The sequence below is a fragment of the Drosophila miranda genome, assembly GCF_003369915.1.
Source record: "Drosophila miranda strain MSH22 chromosome Y unlocalized genomic scaffold, D.miranda_PacBio2.1 Contig_Y2_pilon, whole genome shotgun sequence".
NCBI lineage: Eukaryota > Metazoa > Arthropoda > Insecta > Diptera > Drosophilidae > Drosophila > Drosophila miranda.
This window is the reverse complement of record NW_022881614.1, coordinates 482,687-498,559: the sequence shown is the minus strand read 5'-3', so window position 1 is coordinate 498,559 and position 15,873 is coordinate 482,687. Positions and strand designations below refer to the sequence as shown.

Below are 15,873 nucleotides of genomic sequence, written 5' to 3'. Positions count from 1 at the left end.
TGAAACCTGTGTGTTAGAGAGAGACAGAGCGAGAAAGAATGAAATTGTTTTCTTGATTCTGGCTATAATAATTATACGATCTGGTTCAGATTTTGTACTGTAGAAGATATGGTTATCCTCACCGATTCTGCGTTTTTGGTTTTATCGTATCTTTAAAAATGTGGATGCCACAGATTTTCGTCCTTTGTGGGGGCGGAAGTGGGCGGGGCGAAGTTTTGAAATATTTTTGTAGCAGTGACATATCACAGAAGTCTGGATCCAAAACATCGTTGCTCTAGCTCTTATAGTCTTTGAGCACTAGGCGCTGAAGGGGTCGGACGGACGGACGGACGGACGGACGGATGGACGGACGGACGGACGGACGGACAGACAGACAGGGCTCAATCGACTCGGCTATTGATGCTGATCAAGAATATATATACTTTATGGGGTCGGAAACGATTCCTTCTGGACGTTACACACATCCACTTTTACCACAAATCTAATATACCCCAATACTCATTTTGAGTATCGGGTATAAATAGAGCCGCTACATCTCAGAGAGCTGGCAATCTTCATCAAAACTGCTGACTTAAACTTTTGACCCCTTTTTTCTTCATCATGTTATAAAGTAATTTCAGTTTATTTTCTAAAACAGTTAAGTAATTTTCATCTTTTTTTTATATACCGACCTGTCAAACTCGCCAAACTACATCACCAGTATCTGATCAATGTGGCTACAGTGCTACGATCAAAATTCCGATCATCCTTGAGATGATTTAAAAACAAAAAAAACGAGGGGGAACGTTGTGAGTTGCTGCGGACACCGCAACTCTACAGTTATACCCGATACTAAGTCAGTATGGCTCTCCTGCGACAGACGCCGCTAATATTGAACCACACGACAAAGAGTGCGTGCGAGAGAGACAGAAAATCAGTCTGAGCGTGACGTCGGGCGCTGCGTAGCCACTGAAAATTGATTTCTTGCTTTTGGCTACAAAAATGATCCGATCTGATCCAGACTCAGCAATCTGATAGATATGGTCATTATCTATGATTCTGCATTTTTAGTTTTCTCAAATCTGCAATATTGTGGATGCAACAGATTTTCGTCCTTTGTGGGGGCGGAAGGGGGTGGGGCGAAATTCTGAGATATACGTTTTATAGTGAGATCTAACAGAAGTGCGGATACCAAATTTGGTTACTCTAGCCTTAATAGTCTCTGAGATTTGTGGATGCCCCAGATTTTCGTCCTTTGCGGGTGCGGAAGGGGGTGTGGCGAAATTTGGACACGAAACGGTCAAGGTCCGATATCACAGGAGTGTGGATACCAAATTTGGTTGCTCTGGCTCTTATAGGTTCTGAGATCCTTGAACTCATATTTTGCAATTGACAAAACCGACCATGAAACCTGTGTGTTAGAGAGAGACAGAGCGAGAAAGAATGAAATTGTTTTCTTGATTCTGGCTATAATCATTATTCGATCTGGTTCAGATTTTGTACTGTAGAAGATATGGTTATCCTCACCGATTCTGTGTTTTTGGTTTTATCGTATCTTTAAAAATGTGGATGCCACAGATTTTCGTCCTTTGTGGGGGCGGAAGTGGGCGGGGCGAAGTTTTGAAATATTTTTGTAGCAGTGACATATCACAGAAGTCTGGATCCAAAACATCGTTGCTCTAGCTTTTATAGTCTTTGAGCACTAGGCGCTGAAGGGGTCGGACGGACGGACGGACGGACGGACGGATGGACGGACGGACGGACGGACGGACAGACAGACAGGGCTCAATCGACTCGGCTATTGATGCTGATCAAGAATATATATACTTTATGGGGTCGGAAACGATTCCTTCTGGACGTTACACACATCCACTTTTACCACAAATCTAATATACCCCAATACTCATTTTGAGTATCGGGTATAAAAAGAGCCGCTACATCTCAGAGAGCTGGCAATCTTCATCAAAACTGCTGACTTAAACTTTTGACCCCTTTTTTCTTCATCATGTTATAAAGTAATTTCAGTTTATTTTCTAAAACAGTTAAGTAATTTTCATCTTTTTTTTATATACCGACCTGTCAAACTCGCCAAACTACATCACCAGTATCTGATCAATGTGGCTACAGTGCTACGATCAAAATTCCGATCATCCTTGAGATGATTTAAAAACAAAAAAAACGAGGGGGAACGTTGTGAGTTGCTGCGGACACCGCAACTCTACAGTTATACCCGATACTAAGTCAGTATGGCTCTCCTGCGGCAGACGCCGCTAATATTGAACCACACGACAAAGAGTGCGTGCGAGAGAGACAGAAAATCAGTCTGAGCGTGACGTCGGGCGCTGCGTAGCCACTGAAAATTGATTTCTTGCTTTTGGCTACAAAAATGATCCGATCTGATCCAGACTCAGCAATCTGATAGATATGGTCATTATCTATGATTCTGCATTTTTAGTTTTCTCAAATCTGCAATATTGTGGATGCAACAGATTTTCGTCCTTTGTGGGGGCGGAAGGGGGTGGGGCGAAATTCTGAGATATACGTTTTATAGTGAGATCTAACAGAAGTGCGGATACCAAATTTGGTTACTCTAGCCTTAATAGTCTCTGAGATTTGTGGATGCCCCAGATTTTCGTCCTTTGCGGGGGCGGAAGGGGGTGTGGCGAAATTTGGACACGAAACGGTCAAGGTCTGATATCACAGGAGTGTGGATACCAAATTTGGTTGCTCTGGCTCTTATAGGTTCTGAGATCCTTGAACTCATATTTTGCAATTGACAAAACCGACCATGAAACCTGTGTGTTAGAGAGAGACAGAGCGAGAAAGAATGAAATTGTTTTCTTTATTGTGGCTATAATCATTATACGATCTGGTTCAGATTTTGCACTGTAGAGGATATGGTCATCCCCACCGATTCTGCTTTTTTGGTTTTATCGTATCTTTAAAAATGTGGATGCCACAGATTTTCGTCCTTTGTGGGGGCGGAAGTGGGCGGGGCGAAGTTTTGAAATATTTTTGTAGCAGTGACATATCACAGAAGTCTGGATCCAAAACATCGTTGCTCTAGCTCTTATAGTCTTTGAGCACTAGGCGCTGAAGGGGACGGACGGACGGACGGACGGACGGACGGACGGACGGACAGACAGACAGGGCTCAATCGACTCGGCTATTGATGCTGATCAAGAATATATATACTTTATGGGGTCGGAAACGATCAAGAAAACAATTTCATTCTTTCTCGCTCTGTCTCTCTCTAACACACAGGTTTCATGGTCGTTTTTGTCAATTGCAAAATATGAGTTCAAGGATCTCAGAACCTATAAGAGCCAGAGCAACCAAATTTGGTATCCACACTCCTGTGATATCGGACCTTGACCGTTTCGTGTCCAAATTTCGCCACACCCCCTTCCGCCCCCGCAAAGGACGAAAATCTGGGGCATCCACAAATCTCAGAGACTATTAAGGCTAGAGTAACCAAATTTGGTATCCGCAATTCTGTTAGATCTCACTATAAAACGTATATCTCAGAATTTCGCCCCACCCCCTTCCGCCCACACAAAGGACGAAAATCTGTTGCATCCACAATATTGAGGATACGAGAAAACTAAAAACGCAGAATCATAGATAATGACCATATCTATCAGATTGCTGAATCTGGATCAGATCAGATAATTTGTATAGCCAAAAGGAACAAATCAATTTGCAGTGGCTACGCAGCGCCCGACGTCACGCTCAGACTGATTTTCTGTCTCTCTCGCACGCACTCTTTGTCGTGTCGTTTAATATTAGCGGCGTCTGCCGGAAGAAAGCCATACTGACAAAGTATCGGGTATAAATGTAGAGTTGCGGTGTCCGCAGCAACTCACAACGTTCCCCTCGTTTGTTATGTACATATCTCTGTTCCCGCTCGTTGGTTGTTTGTTGATTTATCAATTACGGCGCTACGATGTTGGCTGTCATAACGGAAATGAATTAACAACAAATATGGCTGCCGGGCTTACGGAGGAGGATCAGGAGCAACAATACTCTCCTCTTCTCTCCAGGCACTCGAAATTTATTGAGCCAATTTTTCGAGTGCCATTTTCGTTAAGCAATTAAAAATACAATTATCGCTGGACAAAAAAAATTGTTATGCTGTATGCTCCCTTCAGGGCTTTGATTCTTTGGCTCCATAAATCTTCATTCGGCTGCGGAATCAATCTCCTAATCAAAGCGAAAATCACGCACAACCGCAACAATCATTTGAGGTTTGGTCGGGGTTGTGGCCTTCGTTATTCCATCTGCGAAGAAACTGGCAAAAGCCGGCAGCTAAAAGCAAATCCACTTCCAATTTGCTGCCTCATGCCACACCACACCAGAGTGTGGCATCCGCCCGGTTATGCCACAGGGATGGTTGGTTGGATGGCAGGGGGAAAAAATGTACGCTGGTAAACAAATGTTTGCGTTACACAAATGCCGACACGCACAGGCAGGCAGGCCCCACAGCCCCACACACACACACACATGCTCCACACACACTATCTCTTTCTCTCTCTCTGTTCTGGCGGGAAATGTAAACGAAAGCAGATAAATTACCAGCCATTATTATCCAAACAAGCACCCGCTTCCGCATGCTGGAGCGTGCCAGGAGGCCATACATCACATGCCTGGTAATCGTCAAAGTTTGAGGCAGCCGTAAGATTTATCGGTTGCATTTGGCTGCCCTGCGTAGCTCCACGCCCGGTTAGTTTTTGGTTTTCGGGGGAAACTATTGTGCTAGGGCCTAAGCACTGCCCTGCGGGGCGGGTCTCGCTTACCGCTCTGCGAATCATTAACCATAATACCAGGACTAACTTTTGGTTTTTGCTTATTTTAGGTTACGGTTACCAATACCAATCGTATTAGGCCAGGTTAACACCTGCTGCCAAGTCCAAGATCCGATCCGATATCCTTCCCCCCCCCCCACCCCACGAGCCACCAGCAAAGGGCATGCAAAGGGCAGGGAAAGGGAAAGTAATCTTCAAATGGACACACTTTGAGCGGTTTCTAACTAAAAAAACTTTTAAAATTTAATTGGAAAATTGATGAATATTACTCAAAATAAATTTGCGACAGTTTAAAAATATCTGTATTATCCCGTACTTCCACAGAACTCGCACTTTCTATAAGAAATCTCTCTATACTTTATACGCTTCAAGCCTTAACCTTCAAGCAAACTGCCTAACGTCTGTTTCTGGCTATCTCTTTCTATATTGTACATATAAACCTAATCGAATGGTGCCCTGGGCTATGCTACAAGTAAGAATTTTCCATCTTTGCACAACTTTGCATGCCTTTGGTCTCGGGGAAAGCCCGAAAAAAGAAGACTAAGAAAGAAAGTCATAATAATAATGAAAATAATAGTATAATAATAAATATAAAGAACAGATGAGAGGAGAAAAGTTTCGCGATTGAATGCCCTGGCGGCCTCTTATTATGGCCAAAACTTTCTGTTTCTGTTGCCAACATTTTTCATATGACAAAATATTTGCGGCAATAATTTTATTTCATTTCGTTTCGTTTCATTCTTTTGTTTATTTATTTGTGTGGTGGTGGCGGTGCTCTCTGCCATTCTACCATTTCTTTGTCCTGAGTCCCACAGTCTGGGGTCCCCGTCGTGGATTCTGCTCTACGTGCTGCTCCACGTCCTGGGCCTGGTTGTGTGTTTCTGCCATTTTCAATTTCTGCCAAATTACAGCCAATACCAAATTATGCATAATAAAATCCAATGACTACCTGTCGACGCCATTTTTCCGTGTGCAGGGGGAAACGATACGAACATAGTTGCAGGCAGACGTGGGCCCATAAAAAATGGAAGTTAATATGCGTGCCTAGCACATACCCCCCACCATATATTGTGTGTATATGAACAAGTACAGAGGGTAGGGTATAGACAGCGTTTCGACTAGAGGATACCATGGGTACTCGTGGAAATATACTATATTCTGAAGTTCCCTGGAATTGATCCTTCTTACTGCTTCCTCCACTTTCACGTATTCGTGAACACCCATCCTTTTTTTTGTCAATCAAGGGGTACAGGTACAGGACTTCCGCCTCCTCCTTCTGCATGCGTGTGTGTTTATTGTTGCGCCACATGAAAATGGCTCCGAAAAGAAGAAATAAAACGAGTTGCGGACACCGCAACTCTACAGTTATACCCGATACTAAGTCAGCATGGCTCTCCTCCGGCAGACGCTGCTAATATTAAACGACACGACAAAGAGTGCGTGCGAGAGAGACAGAAAATCAGTCTGAGCGTGACGTCGGGCGCTGCGTAGCCACTGCAAATTGAATTGTTCGTATTGGCTATAAAAATGATCTGATCTGATCCAGATTCAGCAATCTGATAAATATGGTCGTTATCTATGATTCTGCGTTTTTAGTTTTCTCGAATGTGCAATATTGTGGATGCAACAGATTTTCGTCTTTTGTGGAGGCGGAAGGGGGTGTGGCGAAATTTTGAAACAAACTCGTCTCGGTCCGATATATTAGGAGTGTGGATACCAAATTTGGTTGCTCTAGCTTTTGTAGTCTCTGAGATCTAGCCGCTAATGTTTTACTCTAAGCAAAGCCGCCTATGCTACGTGTGTGTTAGAGAGAGACAGGGCGAGAAAAAATGAAATTGTTTTCTTGATGCTGGCTATAATAATAATACGATCTTATTTAAATTCTGCAGTCTAAAAGATATGGTCATTCTCTACGATTCTGCGATTGGTTTTCTCATATCTTTAAAATTGTGGATGCCACAGATTTTCGTCCTTTGTGGGGGCGGAAGTGGGCGGGGCGAAGTTTTGAAATATTTCTGTAGCAGTGACATAGCACAGAAGTCTGGTTCCAAAACATCGTTGCTCTAGCTCTTATAGTCTTTGAGCACTAGGCGCTGAAGGGGACGGACAGACGGACGGACGGACAGACGGACAGACGGACAGACAGACATGGCTCAATCGACTCGGCTATTGATGCTGATCAAGAATATATATACTTTATGGGGTCGGAAACGATTCCTTCTGGACGTTACACACATCCACTTTTACCACAAATCTAATATACCCCAATACTCATTTGGAGTATCGGGTATAAAAAATGTACGAGTATTCGCCTCGGCAAGGGGCATAAAGTGCTCTTCTTCCACTCAGTCTCGACGATTGTTTTATGGTATTTAATATTTTCCTCCTTTTTTTACGGCATTCGAGTGATACGGGGGGAGTGATACCCGGGCTCCCTCCGCCGTTGTTTGTCTGTCAACAAAATGCACAGAGAGAGGGGACTTGTGGGTGAGGGAGGATGGTCTCGCTGATAGTCAGTGGAACTGCAGACAAGGGTAAAAGTGTCCACTTCGCTTGGACTGTTCCGATTTCTTCGAACTCAAAAGGGGAAAAGTTTCCGATGAAGTCCTTCGATTGAGTTAACGCTACCACATAGCCTTAGAACAGGACAAATAGTCCACACAATACCATATCACACACCACACCACAGCACACCACTCGGCGCGATTGTTGAACCACAAACTAATTCCATTTGAATCTCTGTAGAAAAACCGGGATTACATTGTTGCCAATACCTTTACCGCTGTTTACTGCTGTTTTTTGCTGCCGCTTGCCTCATGGTTTAGCTGTAGTTGTAGCTTTAGGCTTTTCTCTTGGCACCCTAACCTACCCGCCGCTGCATTTCGCTGCCACCGCACAGCTGCTGCAGGGCCGCCGCCGTCGCCGCTTACACAGTGCCAACGTCTAACAAGCGAATGTCTTTTATTTCTTTCTGCTCTTATATTTGCCCAAACCGTACAAACTAACCAAAATCCCCCCAACCCACTTTGCAATACACGAAACACGGAACACTCTCTGCTGTCTGCTTCTGTGTCCGCGTCCGCACTGAAGGAGAAAGCGTGGAGGAGCCGCAAGGCCTGCAGCCGGAGTACGAGGAGGAGGACTGCTTCGAGATGGACATCGAGGTAGCACTGGCCGCAAGCCGACAATCGCAGCGCGGCTCCAGCTTCACCTGGCCCCCGCCTCAGCACGATAGTCATGCAGCGCCCACAGCGGCACCCCTCTTCATAGCCCCCCTGAGACACAGCACGTGGTGGTGGCCAATCCCGTGCAGCAAGTGCCGCCGCTGCCACCCGGAAGTGTTACAGCGCGCATTGATCCGCAGCCAGAGCAAGTGCCACAAGCGGCATCAGTGCCACAGGCCGCTCCCCAGTGGCAGAGCTACTCGGCGCCTCAGCTGACGAATCAGCGGCTAATGGAGCAGGAGTCAAGTTCGGATAGCTACACCTCCACTTCGACGACTACGATGACCACTTCGGAGGAGTACCAGCGCATGTACGCGGCCCAGGTGGCGGCCTACCAGATGCAGGAGCAGTCCGGCTCCGAAATGGACGACTACCAGGTGAAGTACGGCAGAGCGCAGGACGTGCAGGAGTACGCCTCAGGCAGGCGCAGTGCCCAGGAGTGCGTGGACTCGCTGTCCGTGCCCCTGAGTACCTACAAGCTGATCGACATGGTAATGGAGGTGACACCCAGTCCCATTTCCACACCCGCCCCGGCCCCGGCCCCATCCACGCCACAAGCCACGCGACACGTCGTCTTCAACGACGAGCCCGAGTACAAAGAGCTGCCGATGGTGCTGCCCACGGAGCTGGAGACCATACCGGAGGCAGGCAAGGATCGCGAGGGTCTGGTCATCGAGCATCGCTCTCAGATCTTCGTGGGCGAGCGGCTCTTCCAGCCCACGCCCGAGATTAAGTTCGAGATAGCGCCTGTTCGCCATATACCACCCTCCAAGATACCCAATCCCATGCCCAAGGAGTGGATCAACCCCATGATCCGGGTCCTGACCACGGCTCCCGAGGTGCCCTTCCACCTGGTCGAGTGCCCCTTCCCGCGGCCCTGCGGCGACGATTTCGAAGCAGAGGCAGCTGCCGCAGAAGAAGCCGCAGCTGCAGCCGCTCCGCCAGCGCCTCCACCACCGCCTCCTCCTCCCGCTCCTGTTTCCGCTCCTGTGGCGAATCCACCTGCACTCCTGCGCGAATCTCTGCCCCGTGGATCTCGCCTCACCCAGGCCATGGTCACTGCGCCAGAGTTCGAGCTGCGGTTCGCCCCGCCCGCCGACCAGGGCATCCCCCTGCCCGAGGAGACCGAGCCGTACATGCCGCCGCCCATGGACATGAAGCCGTACATGCGCGACGACTACCGTCCCAAGTCCCCGTTCGTCAGCGCCCTCACCACCGCCCCCGATCGCCCCTTCGAGGGCCACTTTGATCGCGACGTGCCCATCCACCTGATTGACCTGCCCACCCGTAAAGAACACCTGAGCATGTGCGACGCTCTGTGCACGGCCCCGGACCGTGGCTACACCCCCCTGAATCCCGAGAATGCCACCCACCGAGTGGACGAGGACCAGAAGCAGCAGGAGCTGAAGAAGCATGAATTTCAGGTGCTCGACCACGAGGAGGAGCTCGGCATCCGGCCGGAACCGCCGCACACTTTGGAATACTTCACCACGGAGTCCGAGAAGCGACGCAAGTCGTCGGCATTCGCGGCCATGCAAGCATTCCAGCCGTCCCGCGAACCGCTATGCTCTACCAATGCCACAGCGCCCAGCACGCCGCGTGCCTCCATATGCTCCGGCTCCCGGGAGACGGAGACGGATCTGGAGTACCAGAAGTATTGCAAGGCGCAGCAGCGCAACCAGAAGCGCCTCGACTTCTATTACAAGAAGGAAGAGGAGCTGCAAAGTCAACAAACTGAGCAGCAGCTCCAACAGATCCAGCAGAATCAACGCGAACTCCAGCAGAATCAAATAAATCATCTGCAGCAACACCAACGACAATCTCAACAACAATACCAACAGGAGCTCCAGCAGAGTCAGATGTCGCAACAGCAGATGCAAAAAACTCAACAATCTAAACAGCAACTCTATCAAAATCAACAACAACAACAGATTAGCCAACAGCAGATTCAACAGAGCCAGAGAACTCAACAACAGGCTCAACAACAGACACTTTGAACTCAACAACAACACCAACAAGCAATGTCCCAGCTCTCCATCAGCAGGAGCAGCAGCAGCAGACCTCCGCACAACAGACACGCACAGAGAACCAGACACGCCAGGGGTACTCCGATTCTCACACGACCTCGCTTTGTTCCGCTTCCGCTTCCTATAGAAACTCCTCTTCCACAGTCCAACAGTCCACAACCAACAACAACAACAGCAACAACAACAACTTCTACAACGGCAAATCCTCCCTCGCTGCACCACTGCCCACCGCTTCCTCCTATGCACATACATCCGCCCTAAGCAAGTACGAGGCCCAAGAGCTGATCGAGGAGACGGCCGAGGAGCTGGAGCACTCGGAGATCCTCTTCCCGCCACCATCCCCGCTTAGCCACCTGAAAGGCAAAGCCGTGCAATCCGGCCTCCACAAGGCGGACACCATACCAAAGTACCAGCGCAACTGGACATCGCTGCCCACCCAGAGTCCCATCCGTACACCGGAGCCACAGGAGCTGCGCGAGAATGTGCCGCTGGCCTTTGTAGATGCCCCTAAGGCGATCCCCAGTGCCCAGTGCCAGATCGATTCCACTGTACATAACCCCATAGCCCAGGTCTCGGGATCCGGACCGGGAACAAGATCAGCGCCAACGGCTGTGGCTCAGACCGCTCCCAGGAGACAGCCAATGCCGCAGCCGTCGGTGCCCATCATAATCGAGGATTGCTCGGGTCCAGTAACGATGGCTTTCCAATCGCTAGATGAGTTCGACCATCCCGACCAGGCGCAGATGCCCACGCGGCCCTTCACGCCCTCGATGATCAACAAGCCGGCGCCCATAATACCCTTCTACCAAACGCCCGAGAAGCTATGCTTCGAAGAGTGCTCGGCTACCCACGCTCGGGCCTACGACCAGAGGGCCCTCTCCCCCTGCTTCGACCGCTCCCGCTCGCCAGCTCCAGGACCGCCGCCAAATCCGCTCTCCGCCATAAGAGCGCCACGTATGAAGGAGCCGGACTCGAATCTACTCTCCGTCGGGAGCACTCCGCCGCGCCTCCAGGCCGGCTCCATTACAACGGGCCAGAGCTACCAGGGCCAGCTGCTGGCCCACTCCGAGCAGAGCTCCCAGTCCGGCAGCCAAAGCTTCTCGCAGCAGCCGGAGACGCTCACAGAACGCCAAATCGGAAATCTGACGGTGCAGCAGCGGGAGCAGTCCTCGCAGTTGCAACAGCATCACCAGGCACAGAGCCAATGCCAGACGAGGACCCAGGTGGGCAACACCCAGATCGAGCGCCGTCGCAAAGTCACGGAAGAGTTTGAGCGCACCCAGAGTGCCAAGACAATCGAAATCCGCACCGGATCGCAGTCCCAATCGGTGTCTCAGGCCCAGTCTCAGTCCCAGTCTGAGTCCACGGACAGTCGCTCCTCCTATGGAAAGACTGAATTTGTGGCCAATCAGGCGCGACGCCTGTCAGGCCTGGAGCAGGAGATCACTAGCCTGACCAGCCAGTCGCAGGCCATCAGTGCCCGAGCCGCCGCCATGGGAGAGAGCAACTTTCCGCAGCTGCGATCGCCCACCTTCGACTCGAAGTTCCCGCTGAAGCCGGCATCGGTGGAGTCCATTGTGCCCGGTTATGGAGCCAATGCGTCATTGGCCAACAAGTTGGCTCCCCCGCCGGGGTTCCTAACGCAGCAGCAAATGCAACAGCAGCAGTCGCAACAGCAGAGGTCCGCATACTCTTCGTCTTCGGTGATACAGCAGCAGCAGCGCACTCAGAGCGCCTTCTCGAGCAGCACGAAAGCCAATTCCTCATCGCTATCATCCGCATCCGCAATAGCATCATCATCTGTATCAGCATCCGCCTCCAGATCAGCGCAATCCGCCAGTCTAACCAAAGCTTCTGCTATTACTACCACGACTAATAACCAGGCCTGCTCGGCCTTCAGGAGCAACGTCCCTGGAAACGGCAATAACAGCAAACCTAATCTGGCCTCTCGGCTATCCATCGCTTCCATCACAGCTCAAGCGCCAGCTCCAGCTCAAGCTCCAGCGGCGCCCAAGTCAATTATCACCGCCGCTGCATCGGCGCCAACTTCAGCGCCAGCTTCCTTTCCGCCAAACTTTAGCGACTTGAACTTGAACTCTAATGTCGATGGTTCTGCAGGTGGTGGCATCAAGAACGGCAAAGGCGGCTTCGGGGCCACATCGGCACCCAAGCGCGGACGCGGAATCCTCAACCAGGCCGCCGCACCGGGAGTCCGCATCCCTCTGTGCAATAGCTGCAACGTGCAGATCAGGTGAAGAGCAGCATCCCAACCTCGTTGTGTTCTCTGTTCTGTTGATGTTCTCCATGTTCTTTAAGAGTGATTCTAACCCGCTGTTGTATCTAAGTATCAGATAGAGCCCTCCGAGGATCAGCTTCCTAGTGAACAGCTGATGTCAGGCGGGTTCTCTGATGCCCTTTGTTTTTGTTTTTATTAACTAAGATTTAAGTGTTTCGCCAACTAATTTGCATGCCTGTGACTTAACGCGCTCGCCCTGTGTTCTGTCTCCGTTCGTTGTAGCCGCCGTCAAGCAAACTAATTTGCATGCAAACCCCCACCATGCCACACTGCCCGGACCCGTCCAGCAGGCAACTAACTTACCGGCCAGCCAAGGCGAGCAGCCGACAGATGTGGATGCGGATGCCACTGCCATGCTGGCCGAGTCCATTGGCAAGATCGACATGGGCGACAAGACCAATGCCTTCATGCAGGAGGCGGGCAAGATCATCTCCAGCATGCTGGAGGCGCGTCTGGCCGGCAGTGGATCCAACGGATCGTGTGCTCCCCTCTCGCACGCCGGTAGCAGCCTGAGCCTGCGCAGCAATAGCAGCTCAAACCTGTCTAAGAGTCCGATGATTGTGCGCAAGCGCCTGGATCTCGACGACTTCAAGAACATCGATCCCACTCAGCCGGTGGCGCTGCAGTCCGTGGTGGCTCTGCATTCGCAGAAGGAGCCGATCGCAGAAATGGGCACGCAGAAGGCCCAGCCACAGGTGCCGCGTGTCGAGCAGCAGCTGCAGATGGAGCTGCCTGCGCAGCATCCCATGAGCCGGATCTTCGATATTTGTGATAATAGCAAGGTGACGCCACAACAGACGCTCGAGCCAGTGGCATTCAGAAACAATTTAAGGCGCACTAGTGCCACCCATGCAGCCGATCGTAGATCATACATCGAGCCAAAGCAGGGCTCCAATACAGTGAATGCCGTCAGTTCAGTCACCATACCCACTGCCACTCCACTGCCAATGTCACTCCGACTGCCACTGCCACAAACAGCAGCATTCAGCAGCATAATCAGGAAAGTGCTGCTCCCAGCTTCAGTGTAAGCGTGAAGGCCTTGGGACCACACAGCGAGGGACAGAACACCATGTCCGAGGAGAACGAGAAAGCCGTAAGTCAGTTGCTCAAGGATGGTAAGCGGCCCATCTGCTGTCAGTGCAATAAGGAGATCACATCGTAAGTATCCCTGTCCCCGCTTGCTCCTTGCTCTAGTTTGTTGGATATCTTTCTGCTGACATTAATTCAAAACTAACACGAGAAACGTCTTTGCAGAGGACCCTTCATTACGGCGCTGGGACGCATCTGGTGCCCAGATCACTTCATTTGTGTGAACGGCAACTGCCGCCGTCCCCTGCAGGACATCGGCTTCGTTGAGGAGAAGGGTGATCTCTACTGCGAGTACTGCTTCGAGAAGTATCTGGCCCCCACCTGCAGCAAGTGTGCGGGCAAGATCAAGGTTAGTCCAAAGGCAAAATCACTTGAAATGATGTCTCCTAAAAAACAATGCTTTCTTACAGGGCGATTGCCTGAACGCCATTGGCAAACACTTTCATCCGGAGTGCTTCACTTGTGGCCAGTGCGGCAAGGTCTTTGGTAATAGGCCCTTCTTCTTGGAGGACGGCAACGCCTATTGCGAGGCCAAGTGCTTCGCTTGCGGCTTCCCCGTCGAAGCCGGCGACAGATGGGTGGAGGCCCTCAACCACAACTACCATAGCCAATGCTTTAACTGCACTGTGAGTACTCTCTGAGGGGGACATTGCTTCGATGAGCCCTTAACTAATTTCTCGTGTATCTCCCACAGTACTGCAAACAGAACCTGGAGGGCCAGAGCTTCTACAACAAGGGCGGACGTCCCTTCTGCAAGAATCACGCGCGCTAAGCCGGCGACCAGCTGATTTTGTTTGACTTCAGGGATCATGCACACTAACCAACCAATCAATCAAATCAACAATTAACGATAATCAAGAGCAATCTTAAAAGGATTGTAGGAGCGCCTCTGCGTAATTATTATTATTTTTATTTGTTTGAATTGTGCCGCACAAATGTTATCCTAATTTTAAAACATCAACGACCCAAACGCGTCATATCAAATGAAATATCAAAGTAAATCAAATCTTCAATCAGAAAATCAAAGCTGAGTGAATGAAAAACTGCAAACGAGAAGAAATCGAACTAGCTAGCAAATTACTATGTACTCACACACAATGACCTATTATTTATTCAAGCATCGTATCATAACCGAACCAATTTTACTTTACCCAAACCTTAAACTAAATATGTATGTACCGTCGCCAGCGTTAATTTACTTAGTTAAAGCGACCAATCGAAATACCTATCTGCCGAACACTGTTGATAAACCCAATAAAACGCTAACAGGTTGCGAAGCGCAGGGGATTTCCAAGATCGAATTCGATTGGCATTAGAGATGCAGACGAGACAGAGTCGGAAGAAGAGTCAGAACAGGTTGACAGCAGGAAGTCGCATGTTTATTATTTAAAAATTTATGTTGTAAATTATCCATAATTTGAGTGTAAATTGTCAAGAACAGCAAATGAATAAATTTCGAAATCTATTTCGCGTTTAATATGAAAATGTTTTCTTTGCCTGGATTTCATTCTCTTTCAGGAGATTCCTTAGAGAAATACTTGCTGCAGACTGATAGTAAGACTCGTCGCGAGTTCAGAAAGGTATATTATACATATATATGTGGGATTTGGTAGGAAGCCACAGAGAGCAACAGAATCTGTAGGGATAACAGAGCAAGTAACAGAGAGAGAGACTAGAAGCGGCCGTCAAACAAAGAGAGGAGAGAACACAGCCTCAACGATCGACGCCATTTAATTCGGTGCCAAAGTCTCACTCAGCCACACGCAAATTACGAGCGCAAATATTTGTATTAATCTAAATATACTTAAAGCACAGCGACCATTGTAATCATAACTAATCTTAAATAATATTCATAAATAAAGACTAATTATAATAAAACTTGACGTCCTGGACTAAAGTATAACTGCGGAACAGTTATAAGTATGTATGTATGTATGTATGTAGCTTCGCGAACATTTGATTTTTTACCACGACTGGTTAAATAAATCATTGCATACTTTACAGGTTGCATAATAAATCATGGTACTATGGGGTTTCAAGAAAGCGGCGTTTAATTTTCTGCTCGCCTGGGAGCGCGGTCTGAAATTTATTCTGTTTCGACCATTTGACGGCATATTACCTTTGGCAATATCTCGGCTGCTAATGTGCAGATCTGAGCGCTGCTTTTATTTTCGTGATCGATATTCGTTCAGGTCGATATTCGAGAGGCAGGTCCTTTGCCGATTTATCGATCCTCTACGTATGGATATTAAGGTCTGTATAAACAAACCCATACGTAGAGCTTACCACACGACTCTGGGACCAATTGGGGCAGCTGTGTGTCCAAAAGCACGCACTTCTACCGCAATTTCATGCCTAACCAATTTTTGTTGTTTTCATTTGAGCCTGGTATTTTATTTTATTTTTTTATACCCGATACTCAAAATGAGTATTGGGGTATATTAGATTTGTGG

General features: G+C 49.0%; 1 pseudogene; it reads left to right on the top strand.

Annotated features, from left to right (window-relative positions):
* Window positions 1-14,897, top strand: part of LOC117185944 — a 162,826-nt pseudogene extending 147,929 nt beyond the window's left edge.
* The last annotated feature ends 976 nt before the right edge of the window (window positions 14,898-15,873 follow it).